This window comes from Lipophrys pholis, assembly GCF_963383615.2.
Source record: "Lipophrys pholis genome assembly, chromosome: 21".
NCBI lineage: Eukaryota > Metazoa > Chordata > Actinopteri > Blenniiformes > Blenniidae > Lipophrys > Lipophrys pholis.
The window spans coordinates 25,074,736-25,098,674 of record NC_137649.1 but is presented as its reverse complement, the minus strand read 5'-3'; the positions used below and the strand labels follow the sequence as shown (position 1 = coordinate 25,098,674).

At 45.6% G+C, this 23,939-nt stretch overlaps 2 protein-coding genes across 2 annotated transcripts in view; both read right to left on the bottom strand.

Moving 5' to 3' along the window:
• The window catches only part of ncoa1 (nuclear receptor coactivator 1), a 73,697-nt gene extending 51,860 nt beyond the window's left edge, over nt 1-21,837 (bottom strand). The window contains exons 1-2 of the mRNA XM_080490182.1: nt 21,262-21,837; nt 4,876-5,079 (exon numbers count right to left, since the gene is read on the bottom strand). The gene's annotated coding sequence lies outside the window, so the exon portion shown is untranslated. The remainder of the gene's footprint in view (nt 1-4,875; nt 5,080-21,261) is intronic.
• Nucleotides 21,838-23,790: 1,953 nt separating this feature from the next.
• ptrhd1 (peptidyl-tRNA hydrolase domain containing 1) overlaps nt 23,791-23,939 on the bottom strand; it is a 1,254-nt gene continuing 1,105 nt past the window's right edge. Inside the window, exon 2 of the mRNA XM_080491006.1 lies at nt 23,791-23,939. This exon is cut by the window's right edge and continues 193 nt beyond it. The gene's annotated coding sequence lies outside the window, so the exon portion shown is untranslated.

Below are 23,939 nucleotides of genomic sequence, written 5' to 3'. Positions count from 1 at the left end.
CACGCTAAACGCTCCTCCACCAGTCTACGTATCCACGCTAAACACCTCTGTATCCACGCTAAACGCTCCTCCACCAGCCTCCGTACCCACGCTAAACACCTCTGTATCCACGCTAAACGCTCCTCCACCAACCTCTGTATCCACGCTAAACACCTCTGTATCCACGCTAAACGCTCCTCCACCAGCCTCCGTATCCACGCTAAACACCTCTGTATCCACGCTAAACGCTCCTCCACCAGCCTCCGTATCCACGCTAAACACCTCTGTATCCACGCTAAACGCTCCTCCACCAGCCTCCGTATCCACGCTAAACGCTCCTCCACCAGCCTCTGTATCCACGCTAAACGCTCCTCCACCAGCCTCTGTATCCACGCTAAACGCTCCTCCACCAGCCTCCGTATCCACGCTAAACACCTCTGTATCCACGCTAAACGCTCCTCCACCAGCCTCCGTATCCACGCTAAACACCTCTGTATCCACGCTAAACACTCCTCCACCAGCCTCCGTATCCACGCTAAACGCTCCTCCACCAGCCTTCGTATCCACGCTAAACGCTCCTCCACCAGTCTACGTATCCACGCTAAACGCTCCTCCACCAGCCTTCGTATCCACGCTAAACGCTCCTCCACCAGCCTCCGTATCCACGCTAAACGCTCCTCCACCAGCCTTCGTATCCACGCTAAACGCTCCTCCACCAGCCTTCGTATCCACGCTAAACGCTCCTCCACCAGTCTACGTATCCACGCTAAACACTCCTCCACCGGCCTCACAGTCTACAGTAGCATAGCGTCTATCTACGTACAGCGCTATGCTACTGTAGTTGGTAGACTGAAGGACGGAACTGGCGGTGTGCCGCCACACAATGCTAAAGCTTCGTCGCTCATTTGGCATGACAGAGAAACAGGAGGTCTCTGAGCTACTGTTAGCTCTGAATAATGCTAAAGCAGTTCAGTAACTAGTACAGACGACTACGTAAATCAGAAACTGTGAGCTATGGGTTAGCCTAAAGCTAGATGAGAGAAACCAACTCTATGACTTGGTGACTGTTTTCACCTACAGAGTAAAGTAAGAAGATGAATTTTAATTATTTCAGTAATAAAATGAGGCTGAACGATTTTCTGTTTGTGACACTGAATCTTTCATTTCATTTCTTCCTTTCACGATGACGTTCGCTCTGCAGCCACGCGGATGATTGCTCGTGAATATTCATGGGCGCTCTGGCTGTAATTTGGAGCGTGGGCGTGCCGTGTCCTCGGCTGAACCGTAGCGTCTCTGCAGGGGGTCTGATGAGACACGCTAGGACGGCCGGAGGCCTGCGGATCTCCAGCACGCTGATGCACAAACAGCCGAGGAGCAGAGAGTGACGAGCTGCTGCTATTCTCTTCACTTCGAACTGAGGAGGAAAATCGTCCTCCAGTGAGCTGACGACACCACAATGTTCCAAATGACAACTGGGACTGGACTCGATCAATAGCTGTTTGTTGTGGGACCCGCATGTTAATCTTAAGATCTGAATAATCGAAAGAAAGCGTGAAAAAGACCAGGTCCAGTGCTCAGCAACTTTTATGACGTTTTCACAATTTTCCACGAAGGAAAATTTGTCAGAGATAGAATTTAGATATAAATTAAAAATTGTTTTAGCTCTTGCAGTCATTTTTAGAGATTTTTCCTTTTTCATGCATTTTCCCATTTTAGCTATTTTATGTATCTTGGCGATTGAAGCTGCTTTAGCTTTTTAGCTGTTTATAGCCGCTGTGAGTTTCCTCGTGGCGACAGCAGTTATAGCTATACTAGCATTTGTCTATCTCCTTTTTTCCCCTTTATTAGGGACCAAGCAGAAAGGCCTGGGCCTGGGCCTGGGCCTGGAGGCCAGGTCAATATTGTTTTTGTAATGGTTTCTTTTGCTGCAAAATTGCATATAAACTCACCAAATTTGGCATGCTCATAAAGACTGACGATAGAATTTAGGAATAGTAAAAAATAACCCCCAGAGTGCTAAAATGTCTCTCTCGCGCCACCTAGAAAGACCATAACAGCCACCAAAGTATGTAGGAATGTCGTACAGAGATCAAACTAAAACTCAAGTTCTGCTGTTTGCCTTTCAAAGTACGATTTTCACCCAAAAAAGGCCCTCAACCTCTGAAGGAGAATATATTTAACCCCTAAACATGCTCCAAACTCACCACATCTGGCACGCTCATTCACACTGGGTAACATGAAAAGAAGATGTAAAAAAGAACCCCCAGAGTGCCAAAATGTGCTCTCTAGCGGCTCTAGTTAGCGACGTCTGCCATGGTGGGGAAAGAACTACAAGTTTCTGAAAATGGACTACAAAAAGTTCCTCTGGGTTCTAGATGATTTCAAGGTGTTCTAGGCAGATTATTGCTTTGGTAACTTACATGATCTGCTCCTTTTTCAGTCATCCTGAGTTTCCCTGAACGCTCCGATGAGCGGGTTCCTTTAAATGTTGTCGCCGCAAGGAATTGTGGGGGAACATGAGCTGGTCTCCTTTGGTAAAGGAACCATCAGTGGTTCCTAGGCTAAAGGAGGTTCTAAAGGAAGCATCAGCGGTTCCTAGGCTGAAGGAGGTTCTAAAGGAAGCATCAGTGGTTCCTAGGCTAGAGGAGGTTCTAAAAGAAGCATCAGTGTTCCCTAGGCTGAAGGAGGTTCTAAATGAAGCATCAGTGGTTCCTAGGCTAAAGGAGGTTCTAAAGGAAGCATCAGTGGTTCCTAAGCTAAAGGAGGTTCTAAAAGAAGCATCAGTGTTCCCTAGGCTGAAGGAGGTTCTAAAGGAAGCCTCAGTGGTTCCTAGGCTAAAGGAGGTTCTAAAGGAAGCATCAGTGGTTCCTAAGCTAAAGGAGGTTCTAAAAGAAGCATCAGTGTTCCCTAGGCTGAAGGAGGTTCTAAAGGAAGCATCAGTGGTTCCCTAGGCTGAAGGAGGTTCTAAAGGAAGCATCAGTGTTTAATAGGCTAAAGGAGGTTCTAAAGGAAGCATCAGTGGTTCCTAAGCTAAAGGAGGTTCTAAAGGAAGCATCAGTGGTTCCTAGGCTAAAGGAGGTTCTAAAGGAAGCATCAGTGGTTCCTAAGCTAAAGGAGGTTCTAAAGGAAGCATCAGTGGTTCCTAGGCTAAAGGAGGTTCTAAAGGAAGCATCAGTGGTTCCTAAGCTAAAGGAGGTTCTAAAGGAAGCATCAGTGGTTCCTAGGCTAAACGAGGTTCTAAATGAAGCATCAGTGGTTCCTAAGCTAAAGGAGGTTCTAAAGGAAGCATCAGTGGTTCCTAGGCTAAACGAGGTTCTAAATGAAGCATCAGTGGTTCCTAAGCTAAAGGAGGTTCTAAAGGATGCATCATTGGTTCCTTTTTTTTAAAAATGTCATTAAAATGTTTTAAGTCCAATTTTCAGTTAATTTAGTTACCCTACAGCTCTATGTTTATAGTTCTGCAACTCTATATTTATTTGTCTACCAATCTATGTTTATAGTGCTAAAACGCACACAAGAGCAAGTTGTTGCGGGCAGTCAAGCTTGTTTCAGCGTGCAGGTCAACCAACCTCTCTTTACGCTTATTGGATGGCTGTCGCTCACAGCCAATCAGAATAATCACACCAGCTAGATGGGAGGGGCTTTTGCTCACCTCAGTGTGTAGCTTCTGAAGCTAAATTAGACGTGCAGCAGACGCCGTTCTCTCGACATCTGAGCAGGATCGGAGAACTGCTCTGCGTATGATCATTCCTCACCTCGGGTGGACAACGAGTTGTCCTGGATGAGGTGTGGGAACCTTGAGATCTACCAGAGATAAATGCCAGTGTCTGTGTTGTGCTATGTTCCCCCTCCATCTGGTTAAGTGTGTTGTAACTAGCCACTGCCACCCTTAATGGGGATTGGTTGTGATTATTTCTTCATGAAACAGACTGTGATCTGGTTACCCAGAGTATTAATATGATTCAGGACATGAGAGAGAGGAGGACCAAGGAGTCTGGACCACCTGGAGAGAGACTATGGCTGTCGATTGAGGAGCTGTGCTTGTGGAAGCTCCTAACTGCACCTGCCATTGACCTGAAACTTGCCCTTTCAGCCCATTTACCTTCATCTAACCCCCACCACTGGACTCGTGAGTAAAAAAACGACACTTTGCACGTGCTTTTGTTTAGGCTGTGGAACCAGTGAAGGGGCTACTTTGTTTCGGGTCTCCACGCTCACAAGCAACGAACTGGACCCGCAACAAGGGTCTCTTTACTTTTATTTGTTGATTTAAAGCCCAATGTGGATGCGTGAGTAAGCATGGCCGTATATATTCCTGGTTTAAGTCTAGGTTAAAAGGCTTTTGTGCCTGTGAGTGTATTTTTGTTCGAAATTTACAAATGTTGTTTTCTTTATTGTTGCCTATAATTTGAAAGGATTCTCCACCGTTATTGGAGTCAAGCTAATTTATCTTTATTATTGTTTAGCTTATTTTTCTGTTTATCGGCTCTTATTTGTAATAAATAATATTTTGTTGATATAAGGTGGAGTCACTTTACATTCTTATGAAGTAAGATCAACAAGTAAGTATAGTGAGGCCATTCCTTGTTGAATCCGGGCCCCCCCCAGAGTACTATGACACCCGTCCACCAGTATCATATTTCCTAGCTACCTGGGGCCCCACACACACACACACACACACACGTATATATCTATATCTATAGATATAGATATAGATATAGATATAGATATAGATATATCTATATATATAGACCACTTTTGAACGTCGGTGGGGTAATAAAATGTTTATCTACAAATAATTCCCCTGGCAGCTTCAGGGAGGCTCCAGAGCCACACGATGCTCCAGAGCCACAGGTTGAAGTCCCCTGCGTTAGCCAATGAAGGTTAAGGACTTACTTGATCTAGGGCTCCAGTGGCTGAGTCATGTGGTGGCCTTGTCCAGAGCTCGGAACAAAGCTGCTGGAGGAAGCCGGGGATGCTGGGAGGAGGACGAGGATGAAGAAGCGGTGCTGCTGCTGGAGGTGGAGGTAGTTATGGCTCCACGGCCGCTCGGTCACATGGCACCATCCCCGGAGCCGGGAGAAGCCTGCTGGCCTCCGACTGCAACACACAGGAACACACGGCGAGCCGCCATGACACTTCACACTGTCGTCATGTGATGTGCACATGAGATGCACTTCCACTTAAAAAAGCCTTTGTTGGTTTCAACGTGCAGCCATTAAAGCCAACCAGGAAAAAAACAGCACTTTGTGGGCAGTGGCGGCTGGTCAATAGAGGGCACTGGGGCACCGCCACCCCCGCCGGTGGAAGCGAGAGAATTTTTTTATTTTTTTAATGGTAAAATGTATGAATGAACAGCAATACTATCAAAATTTGTTTATACCAACAAACTAACAATGAGCCCTGAACTGTATTTGCTTCTTTTTCTACAGATAATCTCCAGTAAAAGAGAAGATTCCTTGATTTCTCTCCCTCTACTAGTGTGAGAGAGAGAGCGAGAGAGAGCGAGAGAGCGAGAGAGCGAGAGAGAGAGAGAGAGAGAGAAGCCAGGGGCCGATGAGGACATCCTCCCTGTGGAGGCGGGGCTTAGTAGTGATCTCACCAGTTACTGATTAACACCAGACCAACTGACAGGAAATTAAACCAATCAGCTTCATTTCATGTAGAGCCTTGGGGCTTTCTTCATTGGCCCCTGGCCAGAGCTGCTCAGTGATTGGCTTAAAGTCTGCTCTGGTTTGTTCTGGTGTTTCTATGAGATGTTGAGATGAAGACAAGAAGCGCTGAGTCTCTGATTATGAACTCCGACACTTCTCTTCTAATTTACCGGTTGAAAGAAGAAATTTGGCTGAAAAGTTGCAGGACAGGTTCAACTTTCTCCAGTATCGTTTTCTTTTTTTGTTTTGTTTTTTTCAAGAGAGAGGAATTAATGTGTGGTTTCAAAATAAACCTGATATACCTTTAGTTTTCCCTAAACTCAGACTAACTGTAAACCAGCAACAAAACATTCATTTTCTAAAAGGGATTAATTAAGTTTCTGAATCTATTTTTTTTTACACGTATGTTATTAAAAGGGTCTTAATAAGTGTCTCTGTTTAATAGCCGTTTTAAATTTTTCAAGGGGGGGGGGGGGGGGGTAATAATGAAGAGCCCCACCTAAGAAACTTATCACCAGCCACCACTGATTGAGGGATATTTTCTCAACGCAAGACAATAAGCTGGGTCATTTACTCTGTATCAGCATGTAAAAGAGCTGGTGATGTCGGAAATATATTGAGATATCAATGTTCGCAGTAAAAAGATTGGAAGAAAAAAAAACCCGAACGGCCAAACAGCAAAAACTTGTTTGTTTTTGGGCGCAGTACATTCAATACATAAACATCGTAGCTATTAAAGAATAGTGATTACTTGTGAGTTAGCATCGTTCTAGATGACAGTATTTCCATAGGTAACTAGAACTAGGCACTCGGTAGAGCACATACCTTCGCCAACGCCACATTTGTCGCCATGGAAACCAATGGATTATTTGGTTGATTATGGTTATTTGATCCACCACACAACTCCTTTGATTATTTGTCATGGTTGTTTGAATTGATTCACATTACCACTGTTTGACACTGATATATATATATATATATATACACATTTTACAATTTCTGTGTGCCTCACCCTGATCTTTGACCCCTAACTGCTAACCAGGGTAATAATGTCATTGCATCATGTGGCATATCAGAGGATAGGGAACGTGGAGTAGCCAACATGACAGTCTTAAGAGCGTCTCTTTATGGTAAACTACATCAAACTAAATACAAAACAAATACAAAATTACAGCTCCAAAGTAGAACCTGCAACATTGATCTTTCTGGATTTTAATTTGTAGTTTCCAAACATAAGGAATGATGATGATGGCTTGGCTCATATATAGCGCTTTTTTTCGAGCTAACTCAAAGCGCACACAGAGACCATTATTCATTCATACCAGTCCCCCCAGCGATGCTAAGCTACGTTGTAGCCAGAGCTGCCCTGGGGCTGATGACAGAGGCGTCGCTGCCATTTTGCGTTAACGGCCCCTCCGACCACCACCAACATTCATGCACCATTCATACGAGGCAATGTGGGTTAAGTGCATTGCCCAAGGACACAACGACAATGACTTGATAGAGTGGGATTTGAACTGCCAACCCTCCAGTAATTGGACGACCGACTCGACCACTGAGCCATGATCTTGCAATCTGACTAGCAGAGATTTTAGAGAAGCTAGCTTGTAACCTGAACTTCACGGGTTTGATTCCTACTAGTGAATTGTCTCTGCGGAAATACTCTCAATACCCAACTGCATCAGGAAGACCTCTGGATACAAGACCCATCAAAACGGAACAGAAAGCACATTCCACCCTGTTAGTGGAGAAGTAGCGCACTGGGAGATCACAGGTACATCCGCTTGTTAAAGGCTGGAGAAATAACAAAAAAAAGTGAGCGATTGAAAGCAAGAGCAAGTGTGAAACCTTCACTTCATTGTCAGTACTCCTCCCCAAAAAATCCAAACAGCAGATACATCTTTTGGAAACACTCACACACAATCAGACTTACAGAAGAAAGACTAAACTTTAACGTTGTATCAGCAATTGTCAAGGAAAAAATAAAAAATAAAAAATAAGATAAGAGATTAGTGCCGCACTGAAGATACATCTGGAAGATCATCTCCCCTGCTCCAGCCTGTCCTTCACAACAGCCCAGGTGAACAGAGAGCTGAGGAGGCTAAAGGTCAGGAAGGCTACCGGTCCAGATGGCATCAGCTCCAGACTCCTCAGAACCTGTGCAGACCAGCTCAGTGGGGTCATGGGGCACATGTTCAATCTGAGCCTTCAACTGGGGAGAGTACCACAGCTCTGGAAGACGACCTGTGTGGTACCGGTGCCGAAGACCTCCCGCCCCAAGGACTTCAACCACTTCAGGCCTGTGGCGCTGACATCACACCTGATGAAGACCATGGAGAGGTTGGTCCTTCTCCATCTGGACCCCCTGGTGAGCTCATCGATGGACCAGCTGCAGTTGGCCTACCAGCCAGGCATCGGGGTGGAGGACGCCGTCCTCTACCTCATGGAGAGATCTCTCTCTCACCTGGAGAGGGCTGGGAGCACTGTGAGGATCATGTTCTAGGATTCCTCCAGTGCTTTCAACACCATCCAGCCCACGCTTCTGGGGGACAAGCTGCAGCACACTGGAGTCGACCCGCACCTCACATCCTGGCTCCTGGACTACCTGACCAACCGGCCACAGTTTGTGAGGACACGGGACTGTGTGTCTGACCTGGTCATCTGCAGTACGGGGGCTCCACAGGGGACGGTCCTGGCTCCCTTCCTCTTCACCCTCTACACTGCAGACTCCTCCCACAACACATCCACCTGTCACCTGCAGAAGTTCTCTGACGACTCCGCCATCGTCGGCCTCATCACCAACGACGACGAGGCGGAGTACAGAGAACTCAACCTGGACTTTGTGGACTGGTGCCAACGGAACCACCTCCTGATCAATGCGGGTAAAACCAAAGAGCTGGTGGTGGACTTCCGCAGGCGGAGACCCCCCCCCCCCACCGGTGAACATCCAGGGAAAGGACATTGAGATAGTGAACTCTTCTAAGTACCTGGGTGTTCACCTGAACAATAAACCACACAAGCTCTCTACAAGAAGGGCTAGAGCAGACTCCATCTGCTGCAGAGACTCAGGTCCTTTGGACTGCAGGGGGCGCTCCTGAGGACCTTTTATGACTCAGTGGTGGCATCAGCCATCTTCTATAGAGTGGTCTGCTGGAGCAGCAGCAGCTCTCCGGCTGCAGACAGGAACCAACTGAACCAACTGGTGAGGAAGGCCAGCTCTGTCCTGGGCTGCCCCCTGGACCCTGTGGAGGTGGTGGGAGACAGGAGGATGTTGAAGAAGCTTTCATCCCTGATGGAGACCGTCTCCCACCCCCTACATGGTACCGTCACATCACTGGGCAGCTCCGTCAGTGACAGGCTTCTCCACCCGCGGTGTCTGAAGGAGAGACTCCGCCGGTCCTTCCTCCCTGCTGCAGTCAGACTCTTCAACCAAGCCTGCTCCCAGGAGACCACTGCACACCACCACCGGACAATATCACTCCACTGCAACTGGGCAAGAAGTAGTGCTATAACTATAATAATCTATAAGAACGTATTTACTATGTAAAATACATCCACCCCCAAATTCTGTACATGTCCACACTTATAGGCACCGTGTGCATATTTTTATTATATTGTATTTTTATCTGCTTTTTTAGTTCCTGCTACGTGTACTTCTTTCTCTGTACTATCCTGCTGTACCACTGCACATTTCTCCACATGCGAGATAAATAAAGGGATATCTTATATCTTATCTCAGCAGATGGATGGCTGCCCTTTACCTCGGGCTTTTGAGTGTTCAGCTTTGAAGATTCAGACATAGTAAGAAAACCTTCACGAGCACTTATGCAGATTCTTTGGAAGGTTAATGTACATGAGGGGGAGAAGCCCTGCCAGTGAGGGAAACTTGCAGAACAAAACCTGAAGTTCAGCAGCGGAAGGCATTCTGTGGGCAAGGTCAAGTTTTCAACCGGACCGATTCATCCCGGCCCATAAAGGCTGAGCTTCACGGGCCTTCAAAGATTTGTAGATCTTTCGCTAACTTTGGGTGAAACAAGTTCCATCTTGAACGCATGCCAGCTTGTTTTGGAACATCGTGACGGTCTCCGTGACTCGTCTGTCAATGCTTTGAAATAAGTGCAAGGACTTTGTGCCAGACGGTGCAGATGTGGAAGAGTTATCAGCACCAAGATGTTTAAAGGCAGTTGGCACTGAACCGGTGTAAGATTGTAAATGGACCCCCAGAAAATATGGACCCCAGGGTCCATTTTCCACTGCAGAATATGGACCCCCCCTAATATTTGCGCTGAAATATCAATTTTTATACCACATAAATAAATGTGAACATAAACAACAAAATTAAATAGGTAGTGAATAAAACTTTTATTAGAGATAACTATTTTAGAGTAACAACAGGTTCAAAATGCTCACACATGTTCTTCAAGAACATGGCTCTGCCTGATGGTGCAGATTGAGATACCCTTGGGGTCAGGAACCATCTGCAAACTGTAAAACCACTACAACAGTGAAGACAGACACTCCAAACCATATATCACTATCAGATCAAGCATTGTAGTGTGATCAAGTGAAGCTGCAGGGATTCTGGTGACACAGTGAATACCAGTCACGTTATCAGGTATTCATGTGGTTTCTGTCTTCACTATTGCAGCGGTTTGAAATTTGCAGATGGTCCCTGCACTCTGGTCACAACGGCTGCTCATAGAGATCAATGTTTCTGCTGCTGAGCTGGTAGCATATTGCCTCTCTAACACCGATGGGAAAGAGGCGTCCTTTGTGTGTTGATGATGTTTCAGGCCCAGTTTACACGACAACGTTTCACGTGACCACACCTAATCCGTTAAAAAAAAGGAGAGTGTTTCCACTGCAGCAGCGGACACAGAGACAACGATGAAGTTAGTCTGCCGGGCCAGGGGAGGGCGCTGTTGCTTGATTTTGTAATAAAAACCACACAGACGTGTGCAAAGAACAAAAAGTTATAAACATGAAGAAAATGGAGAGAATCCGACATCCATATGTAATGATCAGGAATCAGCTGCCATCAGGGGGAGTCTCAACTATTAAACTACTGATCTGGACAATAAAACTAGAATACGGACTGCGAGTCAAACCACTACGGGTCGCCCATGTTTCTTTACAAGTGGGTGAGCAGGAGGGAGTGAGGGAGGGGGAGAGGTGTGCATGTGCAGTAAGAGGCTCCATAGCCTCCATCAGTCTCTGCAGGAGGGAACAGCGACCGTGAAAGAATCTTTCCACCTCGGGAGCAGAGATAAAAACTTCATGGATACAGTGGATCAGAACACTGGTGTCGTGTAAACAGACCCCCCAGAAGTGAAGAACGTTTTGCGGATACACTCGTATTTGTTGTTGTGTAAACGGGGCCTCATTCAAGAGTTATTGATGCAGAGGATCATGGATGTTACTTCCTTGGACTTTATTTCTACGTTAAGTGTAGTTCTACCTCACACTTCACCCTTCTTGTTCTCGTCTTTATTATCTTGTTCAGGCAGGTTTTGTGTTGAACAGTGACAACGAGAGTCAGAGGGACGTCGTGGTCTATGATGCTGTGTGCTGAGTGATGCATTTGAGTACGACTTAAGAAAAGCCAAACTCTGAGTTTCACATGAGAACTATAGAAACTTGGAAGAGGAGCACTGATGATTCCAGTTATGGATCAAAAAGCCACACATTGACAGGCAAAGAGCCACATGTGGCTCGCGGGCTGCGGGTTGGCCACCTCTGCAGTAGAAGATTGTCTGCACACTACTAGGTCCTACTATCCAATACAAAAACTCTAAATTAAAAAAAGATAATGTTCTGTTTTTTGTACCACGCAAGAACAAAGGTGACTCTCACAAATATTGTAACTGGACTCACAGAAAGGGTTCAAATGTAGGTCACGAGAATGTAAACACCCAGTGCAAGCGCCTCTAGTTAGAAACACCTTGGTCCTGAGGGTTTGAAAGCTGTGTGACCAGCTCATGTCTTTTGATGCAGTCTCAAAACCTTCGGTTCCCGACAATGATGAATCCATTGGAAAGCTTTTTATTCACAATCAAAATTAAAGCTCAATCTTGAATCACTGAATAAAAAATCCTAAATCTTTCAACGAGTTGGCCCCGAGCATCAAAAACTCAAATCACCTTTATTTATATAGTATTTCAAAAAGAACCACAGAGAGTTCTGTTGTCCGCCAAAGGTTGACCTGGAATTGCTTCCGGATCTCCTCCAAAATGTAATGGAATCTTCCACAGTCCAATATTAATCTGTGGGGAAAAATGAGAAAGAATCCATGCAGTATCTTGCTAACGGACATACAGACAGTCAGACAAATATACGCAGATGATTTTATTACGTCCTTTGCGGACATAACAAAGTGCAGTACCTAAATAGATAAAAAATCTTAAACTCATATTTTGCTCAAATATAATAGAAAAAAATAATGGCAACAATAAAAACAGGAGTCTCAGGCTAGGTTAAAGCCAAGCAATAAAAATGGGTTTTCCAAATAAGTTTTAAAAATGTACAATGAAAAGCAAACAACCTTAGTACCTTGGTAATCAGCCTGAACCTCTCTGGTTGCTATCATCTTCTTCAACTCTTGTTCCTGCTCCTCTCCCCTCCTCTCCTGTTTTTGCCAAATAAACTCTTCTTATGTATTGTGATTTTGACACTAGCAGGGGATAATAATAATTTTCTTTTTTAAATAAAAAAATTTATTGTGAATGAATATTTACAGTTGTATTTAAGTCTGCTGCTGGTGGATGTAACTTCAAATGTAATGAGCTCAGCTTTTTTCATCCCACCTGTAGAATTCCATGGACTGGTTGAGTTTTCCCTTTACTTAACTGGAGAAGAGCATTATGGTACCAAATAAGGACTTCACTGAGCTGTTATATATTATCTAGTCTCTATATCAAATTGTTTTCCCGTCCATTGGTGGAAGTGGAAACTGTTAAAAAAAAAAGTGTGAATTCCTGCCCACTGAATCTGCTGGGATTTATTTTGCTCTAGTATGATGGCCATTCTCTGTGTTAGTCGCTTATTTGGCCGAAATGCAGGATCACTCTGATTAGTCTGCCCCTCCACCGCTTCAACCGGCAGCGCGATGCTGTTATGACGTTTAGTTTCATTTTCACCTCACACTGAAATAGACCTGCCGCTACTTAAACTGGCTTTAGCAGCCAAAATGTGTTGAGTCTCTTCCAGCGAGCACAGCCAAGCACGAGGAGCTTCAGGTGCCCCTCCGGTGCCCTGAGCAACAGACCAGATTCTCCCCCCATCGGAGGGCGTGCTCGCTCGTGCCCGTGCAGCGGTGGTGTATTTGCGACAATTAAAAACCCCCCAAAATATTTTTAAAGGAGCTGCGGCTAGAATTTAAGAATGCCTGCCCGCCACTCCAAAATGAATGTAGAGGAAACCCTGCTTTGAGTTCAGCCAAAAAACGTGGTATTTATTATGATTCAAGTTCCTGAATGTTCAGAATTAAAGCGCTTTCACGTGAATCAACTGAAATCAACACTGATAACTCGCACCGGGTCAATCTCGAGCGTCTAAAAGCAGGTAAGACGAGATAAAAAACAGACGAATCCACTCAGAATTCATCAAACTGGACAGTCGATCATAAAAACCACGAACCAAAAGTAGAAGTTCAGTTAATTTAAGTTCTGGCTTTGTATGTTTCACATGTTTAAGCTTGTAGGTACGAATGTGACGATCCAATTAAACTCATCCGCTCAACAATAGAACGGCATGGGAAGGTTTTGTCGGTTTCTGACAATGTTCAGATCGTTCCAGTTGAGTCTTAACGTGTCTTTTTAATCGGACTCAACTCACTGTCCGCCCGCCACGGTGGACTGGAGTGTCCTGAATCAACCTGCAAAATCACTTCGAGGAGGAAACTCTGCCGTCACACTCCTCAGCTCACACCGAATGTTTTTCTCTTTACACACTTTTTCTCCTCAATTACAGGTTGGAATAAAAAAAGTTAAACAACATCTCGCTGACCTCTGCCAAGACAGGAAGGACAGAAAGGTGTGTAGGAGTAATGGACTCTCTCCACAGATTGTTCCTCTTTCTTTACACAGTTCCTTCCAGGTTGATGATTGCTGAGGACGTTGTCTGTTTTTTAGCTTTTCTCACTGCTTTGAAACACCTACGAGATATTTTGTACCTACAAGTTGAAACCAGTCGAAAATACACAAAAGAAGCAGATTTTCTTTTTTTCCATTCTGCTTGACAGAAATATGGTAAGACAATGAGCTTGGAAACGAGTTACCTGTGGCCCTGTCCACACGCCGCAGCCGCCGTTTCATGTACCCATCATCTTTGTCTGATCATCTACACGCCACCGCCATTTCATGTAACTGTTGTTCTTGGCCGATCATCCACACGGCGCAGCGTTTCGGGAGCCTGAATACTTTTTTCTTTTTAATAAACAGGTTACAAAGTGGAGACATTTGAAAGCGCCGTCTCGCCTTTGACATGTGGACAAACAACAGACAGACACAAATTTACTGAAAACAATGTCATCACCCACCTCGTGACCCTCTCTGTGATGTCTTGGCCCCGCCTCTCGACCTATAACTCCGTGACCCTCTCTGTGATGTCTTGGCCCCGCCTCTCGACCTATAACCCCGTGACCCTCTCTGGGATGTCTTGGACCCGCCTCTTTACCTATAACCCCGTGACCCTCTCTGGGATGTCTTGGCCCCGCCTCTCGACCTATAACTCCGTGACCCTCTCTGGGATGTCTTGGCCCCGCCTCTCGACCTATAACCCCGTGACCCTCTCTGGGATGTCTTGGCCCCGCCTCTTTACCTATAACCCCGTGACCCTCTCTGGGATGTCTTGGCCCCGCCTCTCGACCTATAACCCCGTGACCCTCTCTGTGATGTCTTGGCCCCGCCTCTCGACCTATAACTCCGTGACCCTCTCTGGGATGTCTTGGCCCCGCCTCTCGACCTATAACCCCGTGACCCTCTCTGTGATGTCTTGGCCCCGCCTCTCGACCTATAACCCCGTGACCCTCTCTGTGATGTCTTGGCCCCACCTCTCGACCTATAACCCCGTGACCCTCTCTGTGATGTCTTGGCCCCGCCTCTCGACCTATAACTCCGTGACCCTCTCTGTGATGTCTTGGCCCCGCCTCTCGACCTATAACCCCGTGACCCTCTCTGGGATGTCTTGGCCCCGCCTCTTTACCTATAACCCCGTGACCCTCTTTGGGATGTCTTGGCCCCGCCTCTTTACCTATAACCCCGTGACCCTCTTTGGGATGTCTTGGCCCCGCCTCTTTACCTATAACCCCGTGACCCTCTTTGGGATGTCTTGGCCCCGCCTCTTTACCTATAACCCCGTGACCCTCTTTGGGATGTCTTGGCCCCGCCTCTTTACCTATAACCCCGTGACCCTCTCTGGGATGTCTTGGCCCCGCCTCTTTACCTATAACCCCGTGACCCTCTTTGGGATGTCTTGGCCCCGCCTCTTTACCTATAAGCCCGTGACCCTCTTTGGGATGTCTTGGCCCCGCCTCTTTACCTATAACCCCGTGACCCTCTTTGGGATGTCTTGGCCCCGCCTCTTTACCTATAACCCCGTGACCCTCTTTGGGATGTCTTGGCCCCACCTCTTTACCTATAACCCCGTGACCCTCTCTGGGATGTCTTGGCCCTGCCTCTTTACCTATAACCCCACAACCCTCTCTGTGATGTCACTGAACAACAACATGGCGGACTACCTGCTCTAGGTGGAGCTGCAGGAGCTGCTGATGCTCGTCACTTTAATAAGGCCACATGTTGATTCCTCCAATAGATCGTTTGCACATGATGTCACACTTCCCATGATCCTCTTTGATTCGCTTGGATCCGCCATCTTTTATGTATACAACTGCATAGCAAAACTTCAACAATGGCTGAGTCCTGCATTTTTTCCAAACGTTATCAAGAACTAATTGTTCCTGATAAAACTGGGTGTAGCTGTAAGATAGAGTGCGGTGGGGTTGGCCCCGACAGCAATGTGTTACAATTTGAGGACGATGCAGGCAAGTGGCCGAGTGTTAATTACACGGACGTCGTCAACTACTTAGTCCTCACTGCAAGTTTTGTCACGGGGAGACAGATGAAAGCGTACAGAAGCCTCTCCTCGTACAACTTTTTTGTTTCCGGAAGGGTGAGGAATATTGTTGTGAAAGCGACTCAAAGAAAAAGGAAAATAATATTGGCCAGATTAAGTAAATGTGACTTTATTTTCTTAGTAATTTTTTGTAGTACAGTTGAGCCAGAGAGTATCATCATCATAAAGACATGGTACAGAAAATCGTGATGAAATTGTCATCGGAGCGAGATTCAAGATTCCCGAATTTTTTATGATTATTTCATAAATTTGTGTTTCTGTTTAACCTCCTGATCTACACCCCCGGCCTCCATCGCCTCCCAGAGCGCTGCGCTGTGTGGCTGCTGAAGACCGTCCATTTGGTGAAGAAATGTCCCGTTGGAGGACTAATGAGGAGCTATTGATTAATAAGTTAACTCTGCCGTCAATCTGTCCCGTGTGTGAATGTCTGCTCCAACGAGCCGACAGCGTAGACATATGCTAGTAGATCGTTCCCTATATGTGTAGAGAGCCTCCAGTCTACACCGTCTTGTAAACAATCTATAAGAGTATGTCTACAATCTAGTAGAGGTCTACTACTGCAAGTCTATGTTTTAGATCATTCTGTGTTGAAAATCCCCTCAAAAAAGCACCAACACAATATAAAACGAAACATTTTGCGCCTTCCTCAACAGTTTCCGGTGTGTTGTAAATAAAATCTGCCATAAAAGATGGCAAACACGAGCGAATCAGAGAGGATCATGGGATATTTGTGCCATCAGTGCAAACAATCTATACCAGGATTTTTTCATGCTCCGTGTCTTCTTCTCCGGTTTTGCTGTAATTCTGTGGCAGAGTTACAGCACCACCTATGGGCCTGGTAAATGTACTACATCGTTTTGAGCTGTGTGCATAGTGACGTGTGGACACATCTTATTTTAAGAACTACGGCGAGAAAGAAGATGGTTTTGTTCGGTGTGGACAGGGCCTGAGTATACTTTAAATTTAGTAAACCAATACTAACCAATGTGGTTTATCCTGGTTTGACCTTTATTCTATCTTCCAATGAAACTGTGGGAGCTTCAGTATCTCTCGGGTGGGGATCAATAAAGGATGCTCTAATCTCCTCGGTGGACGGATTGATGGCAGTGAGCAGCTGCTTCCTGGGGATAAATCACAGCTGGCGGCTGGAAACGCTAGCTCCGGTAGAGACGCTGGCGTCACCAGCGAGGCTATGCAAATATATATCAATTCTCCTGGAAAAGAGAAAAACTGTGAATCGTATCACAGATTAAAAGCTGTGTCTGGAGCTTTCTGTTTGGTTTTATAAGTATATCGGTATATATGAGCGATGCACCGATGGCCCTATCAGGTAGGGGTGTCGAATTTAATCATTTCTACGAAGCATTGCGATGTGTACGATCCTGCATCGATGTATGTACATACAGCGCAGTGCGTAGATAGAGGCTATGCATTGCATGTACTGTAGACAGTCGTATACTAGAGCCTTCAAGGCTGTTGGAAGTGGTTCACAGTAACGCATAGCTTTCACATATAGTTTGCGTATGCAGCAGAAATTACACTAAAGGCATTTATTAAGTACTCATATCTGTACTCGGTATCGACAAGTAGCTAAATGTTAGTATTGGTACTTGTCCTTTAAAAAGGTGGTATTGATGTGTCCCTAGCATATACACGTTTATTGTATTTCTGATCACGGACATGGCGGCGCAGTGGTTAGCACTCTGGCATTAAAGGCCAGAAGGCGCTGGTTCAAAAGCCTTTCTGTGGGGGCTTTTCCACCAGAAAGAACCAGGTTCTAGTTCTGGTTCTAGTTCTTTGTCTTCCCACCACCAAAGCCCCGGCCTGTCAGGGGCTAAACGGGTGCCTAGGTGGCCCCACATCGTTGCTGGGGAAGAGCGAGACACGCCATCAGCTGGGGGCGAAGTTATCACTACCTACGAGAAGGAAGAGACACTGAACCAGCTTTCTGAAATCTACAGCGAACACGGAGCCCCGGAGTGGTTATAGAGAAAAAAATTCAAATAACGGGTGGAAACAATATAATAAGTCGTTCCCTGAAGTTAATAATGCGAGGGAACGGGATTATTTAATCTGTGATGGCGGAGCCGTGGCTCTCGAACTTCCTGTGCTGTCCTGTCAGCTGCGTCGTTTATATCATTTAGAAGCAGTTTTTTTCAGGCTTTTCATCGTAACATCATTGTACCGGACTTCCCTTGCAGGTCTTGTTTCGCGTTATGACTGCAGACCGAGGTCTGCGTGCGGCTGCATTGCATTAGGCTAAACTGAAATTATTTTTTTCTACCCACAGAACTTCTTTCTAATGAAGCCAGACTTTTGGTTCATCAGTAACTACTAAACAAACTACAAACTACTGGAAATGAAAGCGTGGGGTTTTTAGCCATAAAATGAGCCTTTTAATGTGAAAGAGAACTTTAATCAGAGTGGTTACCTAGGTTACCATGGAAACGGCTGTAGAGCAGCGTTCTATCATTCTACACCTCCATTCCTCCATGTTGAAGCTTTTGATTCAGACACGTCCAGAAATAAAGTGAAAGCAGCAGAAAGTCACTATGGAATGTTGGAATGGTGAAAAATAAGACCCAAACTCATTCACGTGTTATTCTTTTATTTATTTTTTTTCTCTATGGCCACTCTGGGGCTCCAGAATAAAGACGGACGTGAAAAAAACACACTAGGGCGACGGGGAGAGGCAATGTTTTCTCGCTCTTCGGTCTTCGTCCTGGATGAAACCGATGAATGAAGTCCGTCTCCTTGTTCCTGTGTGCGTGCTATCAGCACTACATTGGCGAAATCCATGACGTACAACGTTTTGGAGTGACGCACTGACGTGGCTCTCACTGGGCTCTGTTGAGAATGGAGAAACAACCAGTTCTCTGGGGGTACTCATTTAAGAACTGGCCCTGGCACCAATCCTGAACTAGCTCCTGGTTCTTATTGATGAAAAAGCCCTATGTGTGGGGTTTGCATGTTCTCCTCATGTGGGCTTCCTCTGGGTACTCCGGTACCCTGAGTCCCTGAGCAAGACCCTCGGTCCACAGCAGCTCCCCCTAAGCTAACTCGATGGGTCAATCTGTCATAGTTGCCCCAAGGGGATCAAATCAGTAGTTCATCCTCCAGGATTGTATCTGTATGGAAACGGGTTCCTCTGAGAGACAGAACAACATCATGTTCTGCAAGGAACCGACTCCGGTTAGTTGACGTCTCAGCGGACGATAGCTTTCATCTCCGAGTACCAATCGGTTGTTACTGTTGATGAGTTAACCTCGACAGTCCTACTTTTAAACATGTTTTGGGGAGAAAACTCGAGTAAGAACATCCACACAGAGAAACAGTACCACCTCGAACCGGGGATTCTCTCCCCGTGAGACGACAGTGCAAACCACTTCACTTAATCAATGCTAAAATGACTTTAAAGCGTCTTGAGCTTGTTCAGGACCTGCACTTCCCTCATGCGTGATTTAAACGTTGATCTCCAACACTTCGGGAACACATAAAGGTTAATTGCTGCACATAAAATGGAGATGGACTCCACTTCCACAGCTCGTGTTCAAAGTGCTTCGTTACCACTTCAACACCAAGCCGCTACGCAGAGCAGAGCCAGAGACACGATTTGTGTTGGTGACCGTGGCAGAGCAAAGACGAAGGTCTCTGATCAAAGACTAGAGTTCTGGGATTAATAAAGTACAATTCTTTTACTTGAGCTAACTGCTCATAAACATTGTTCTTGTCCATCACTGAGCATGTGCAGTAAAACTATTTACTACTGCCACAGTGGGTATGGCCAGCAGAAGCATTTCAGAAAAGTTGCGTTATTTCCCATTTCTATAGATTTCACAAAGTTGCGCCTTCATTGGCTCCAAAATGCAACAACATTAAACTGACCTTTCATCAGGTCAACATAAAATCCACCAACGCTGACAGTCAAGGTCATAAGCATGAAAAACTCTGGGTGACACACTTTATAAGTCAATTCAATTCAACTTCATTTATATAGCACCAAACACGACGCAGTCATTTCAAGGTGCTAGAGACTTCACAGAAAGTCGGGTCAATTCACCAACACCGAAAGCCTCCTTCCTTACAGAAACTCAACTCAAGAGTCTGAAGAAGAAAACATAAGAACTGACTGTCCTCTTCCTTTGCAGGTGAAAGAGAGGTTAAAAAAAAGAGGATGACATCTAACTACTCAGAGACTAAAAGGGTCCAATCCAATAAGTTTAAGTTGTGTACTTTTGATTTTGACAATACTGAGACATTTTAAGGCTTCAAGACAAGTTTTATACCTCTTTGAATTTTTTATACTCAAAGCAGTAACAGATAAATCAACGGACACAACATTTCACATCAGAGCTTTGCAGCCTTTATGTTTCCTGGAATTTGTCTGAAGAATGAAGAGAAAAACGCCAGAATAAAGTTTGCTATAAAAAGGAAAAATTCAGGTTTCATTCATAAAGTGTCACATGTACAATTTAAATATATTTTATTACATTGTGGAGCCGTTTTTAAAGACTTTTCCCATTTGTAAAGGATTTTCTCCACTTTAGATATTTAACCGTTAGCCACTGTGTTTTCTAGTGGTGAGAGTACTTTTGTTTTTTTTGTTAGTTTTTTTAACTGTATACTACACTTTTTTGCCTTTTTACTGTACCCAATTTCCTTTTCCTGAAAATGGGATTAGGGTTATAAAGATACAACTACATAATGACAAATAAAGCATTCTATTTTGTTCTATTCTAAATCTTTGTCCTAACAATTTTTGATATTTCCGTTGTACACTTTTTACTCTATTTCTATTATTCTATTCTGAGCAGTTTAAGCTTGAGTTCTGTTTGATTTAATTATGTTTTATTTAATTTAATGTGGCCTTAGCTGTTTTGAGCCTTGATTAGACCAGTTTTGAAAATTGGTGTTGTACGCAAAGACAGGAAAAACGTAAGAAAAATGTTTATTTACACATAATTCCTGTTCTAGCTTCATGGAGCGGCTGCAGAGCCACATGAACCTGCAGATCTCTTGTTCTAGACGAAAAGAAAGGTGCACTCAGCGATGAAGAGATTTAAATCCACAGTATAGGAACAGATGAAATGCCTGCATCCAGATCGGAGGTTATCTGAGGTGAAGTGCTGCGATCGAGCACATCCCGCTCTGCTGCAGCTGCTTTGGAAAAAGGAGGATCTTAACATTGCTGAATTCAAAAAATCAAAAGGGTCAGCCTGTTCTTTAAGGGGTTGTTTTTTCACGTTAACTGGCAGGTAATAGGTGGAAGACGCTCAGCAGCGCCACCTGGAGGTTTTCAATGCAACCTTACATAAGAACTGACTGTTCTCTTCCTTTGCAGGTGGCAGAGGAGTAAAACAAACTGACAAACGTGCAATCACGTTATGTTCCCGGTTGGAGAAGATGTGAACGTGTGTAAAGGAAAACAACCTTTACAACAATGAGTCAATGCGTGCGTGAATGTGCAGCAGCGACATGTTTATCACGCATGTCTTACCTCGCTCCCTCCCGGGCTTGTAAACACGGATCTGCGGGGTGATGTCTTCACGGTGGGTCGCGCTGCGGTGATGGTTTTAATCCCCCATGCGTGGAACTGTGCGTGGACGCCAGTTAGCAGCGCGCTAAGCTAAAAGCTAGGCTAAGGAATAGAAGAGAGTGGGTCTTTTTGTTTTCTTTAAATCTTCGGCCACTCTCAGTCCCATGATCCTGCGCAGGAGCATGACAGACGATTAACAAAAACGAGATAACGAATAAAATCAGGCGTGGGAAAGAGGAGAAAAGCGCGTGTTGGAGAAGTTAGCTCGTGCGCGGCCCTACTCGGCCGCGCTCGCGCTCTGAGCGTCAGCCTGTGTTGACAAACAAGCGCACACGGCTCGCGCTGCTAGCTTAGCCTAGCCTCCGAACCTCCGACATACATCGATGTGTGTTCAAAAACAGAGAGCGAAAATGAATCCTGCCCTGGGAGCAGGCCGTGGGGCGCGCGGACTCGTTCCTGCGGTGTGTAATATTGACGGCGCGCTGCAGTTCAGGCTTCACTTCTCGCGCTGCTCTCCGCCATTTCCAACCTCTCAACACAAACAAACAGGGCTGCTGTCGCTCGGCCGCGCGCACAACCCGCTCTGCGCCCGCCGCGCGCGCTCCCAGCCGCATGAATAATTCATGAGGGAACACGGCATCTGTGCAGAGGAGGCCTTCACGTGCACTCCGCAAGGCTCGTCTGCAGACTGAGCGCAGGTCGCGGGTGCGCACGATTGAAATTATGCTCCACTTCGGGGCTCACTTCCGTGCACGTTCCGTACAGTAACGTAACGATCCCGAAAATATCCCTACTTCTGCCTCCCGGAGTTCTCCACCTTTCCTAAAGTAGTTTTTGTTTCACTTTAGGAATTCTGAGCCTCTGGCTCTTAATTTGTTTTTACTTAGTGATTGTTCAGACGGGGAGACGGAGGATCTCCTCACAAGCGGCCAGTCGGCTCTGACGCATGCGCAGTCAGGAGCGCACCAGCCGTGTGGTCACAAAATTTGGGCTGCGCGCTTTCGACCGCAGTGGGGCCGCAGCGGACCCTGCGCAAAGGGGCGGATGACGATTCTGACGTGGCCGCGCAAACGCGCACTGCGGAGAGCATGTGAAGTCCTACTCTGCACAGAGTAACGGAGTGATGCCTCGTTTACAGGACATCTCATGTGACAACACCTCCTCCGGTTAAAGAAGTGTTGTATTTCCACTGCAGCAACAGACACACTGACAATGTAGTCTGCCAGGCCACGGGAGGGCGTTGTTGCTTGTTTTAATGAAACTACAGAGATGTGTGCAGAGAACAATACACTACAAACGTGAACCAAATGGAGAGAAGCGACAATCCAGTGGACTGATGAGGAATCAGACGCTATCAGGGTAGAGTCTCAACTATTAAACTACCAATATGGACGATAGAACTACAATATGACTGCCAGTCAAACCATTCCGGCGGCCACCATCTTTGTTTATGCATTAGCAGAAGGGGAACTATTTGGGGTTCAACATCTTTCTCATAGACCAGAGGTCTGCAAACCCCGGCTCTTTTACTCCTCGGTATTGGCTCCATGAAGCTTTCTGAAGGTACGTTGAACAGCTTTCACCCGGTTTTACTATTTAAATTTCATTTGCATACCTGGATTATTTTCAAAATGATTCACCACATTAAGACAGTTAAAAAGGGACATTCTAGTGGACAGATACCCGAGTTGGATTCTTATTACGGCGACTGTCAAAATAAAAGTACCAAGTCCAGGAAAATATGGCCTGGGAGTCATGACACCATGGAGGAAACTTTGTTCTGATTGGCTCTACTGAGCATGTGCAGAGGAACTCCTTACTACCACCATGGTGACCAGGACTAGAGTTTCAGAAAATGCTTTTCGTTGTTTCAACGCAGACGGAATCAGAGGACATCCTTCTTGAAGGGGATCGTCACGTTGGACCCAACGCGAGGTTGTCGGAAGAAAACCAACACAAGACCTTTTTACAGATCTGACATGGACCTGAGGAGTTTTGAAAGACGCTGCTTTGGCATCACTCTAAAGAGATTGTTTTTTGGGTCTGTTGCTCTTCTGAGGTGGAGAACTACTGCTTACTGACCCCGTGCCCCCCCAACTGACCTTTGGCTAAACCCCGCCCCCTTAGTTACTGTTGCTAACCGAACATTTACATGGTAGCTGTCAATGTAAAAACCACACCGCAACTGATTCTAAACACCTTATGAAGTGAGCAGGAATTCATTTCAATGTTCGAAGTGACACACAAACTGAGAACTGAACTTTTAATAACTATAGTCTATTTGTAAAAATAATTTGGAGAGATATTGCAGAATATCTTTTTTCATACATTGAATACTTTGGACCAAGTCCAGGTCGTAAACCTCTCTACCTTGACTCCTCTAGTCTGGACCAGATTCCCCTACAGGGAATAAACATTCATTAAAAACGGTTTCAGATTTATGAAACCTCTATTCTCTTTGAGAAAATGAAAAAATGACATTGACCAGAATAATGGTGATTCAGATTTATTTCCATACTTGAGCAGCTCTAGACTCCGGTGCTTCAGAGCAGCGAGTCGGCGGTGCAGCAGGTTTGTTCAGAAGAAGTCCATTCAAATGTACGAGTTTAACTGTCTGCCTTTCCTGTTGCGTCATTTAA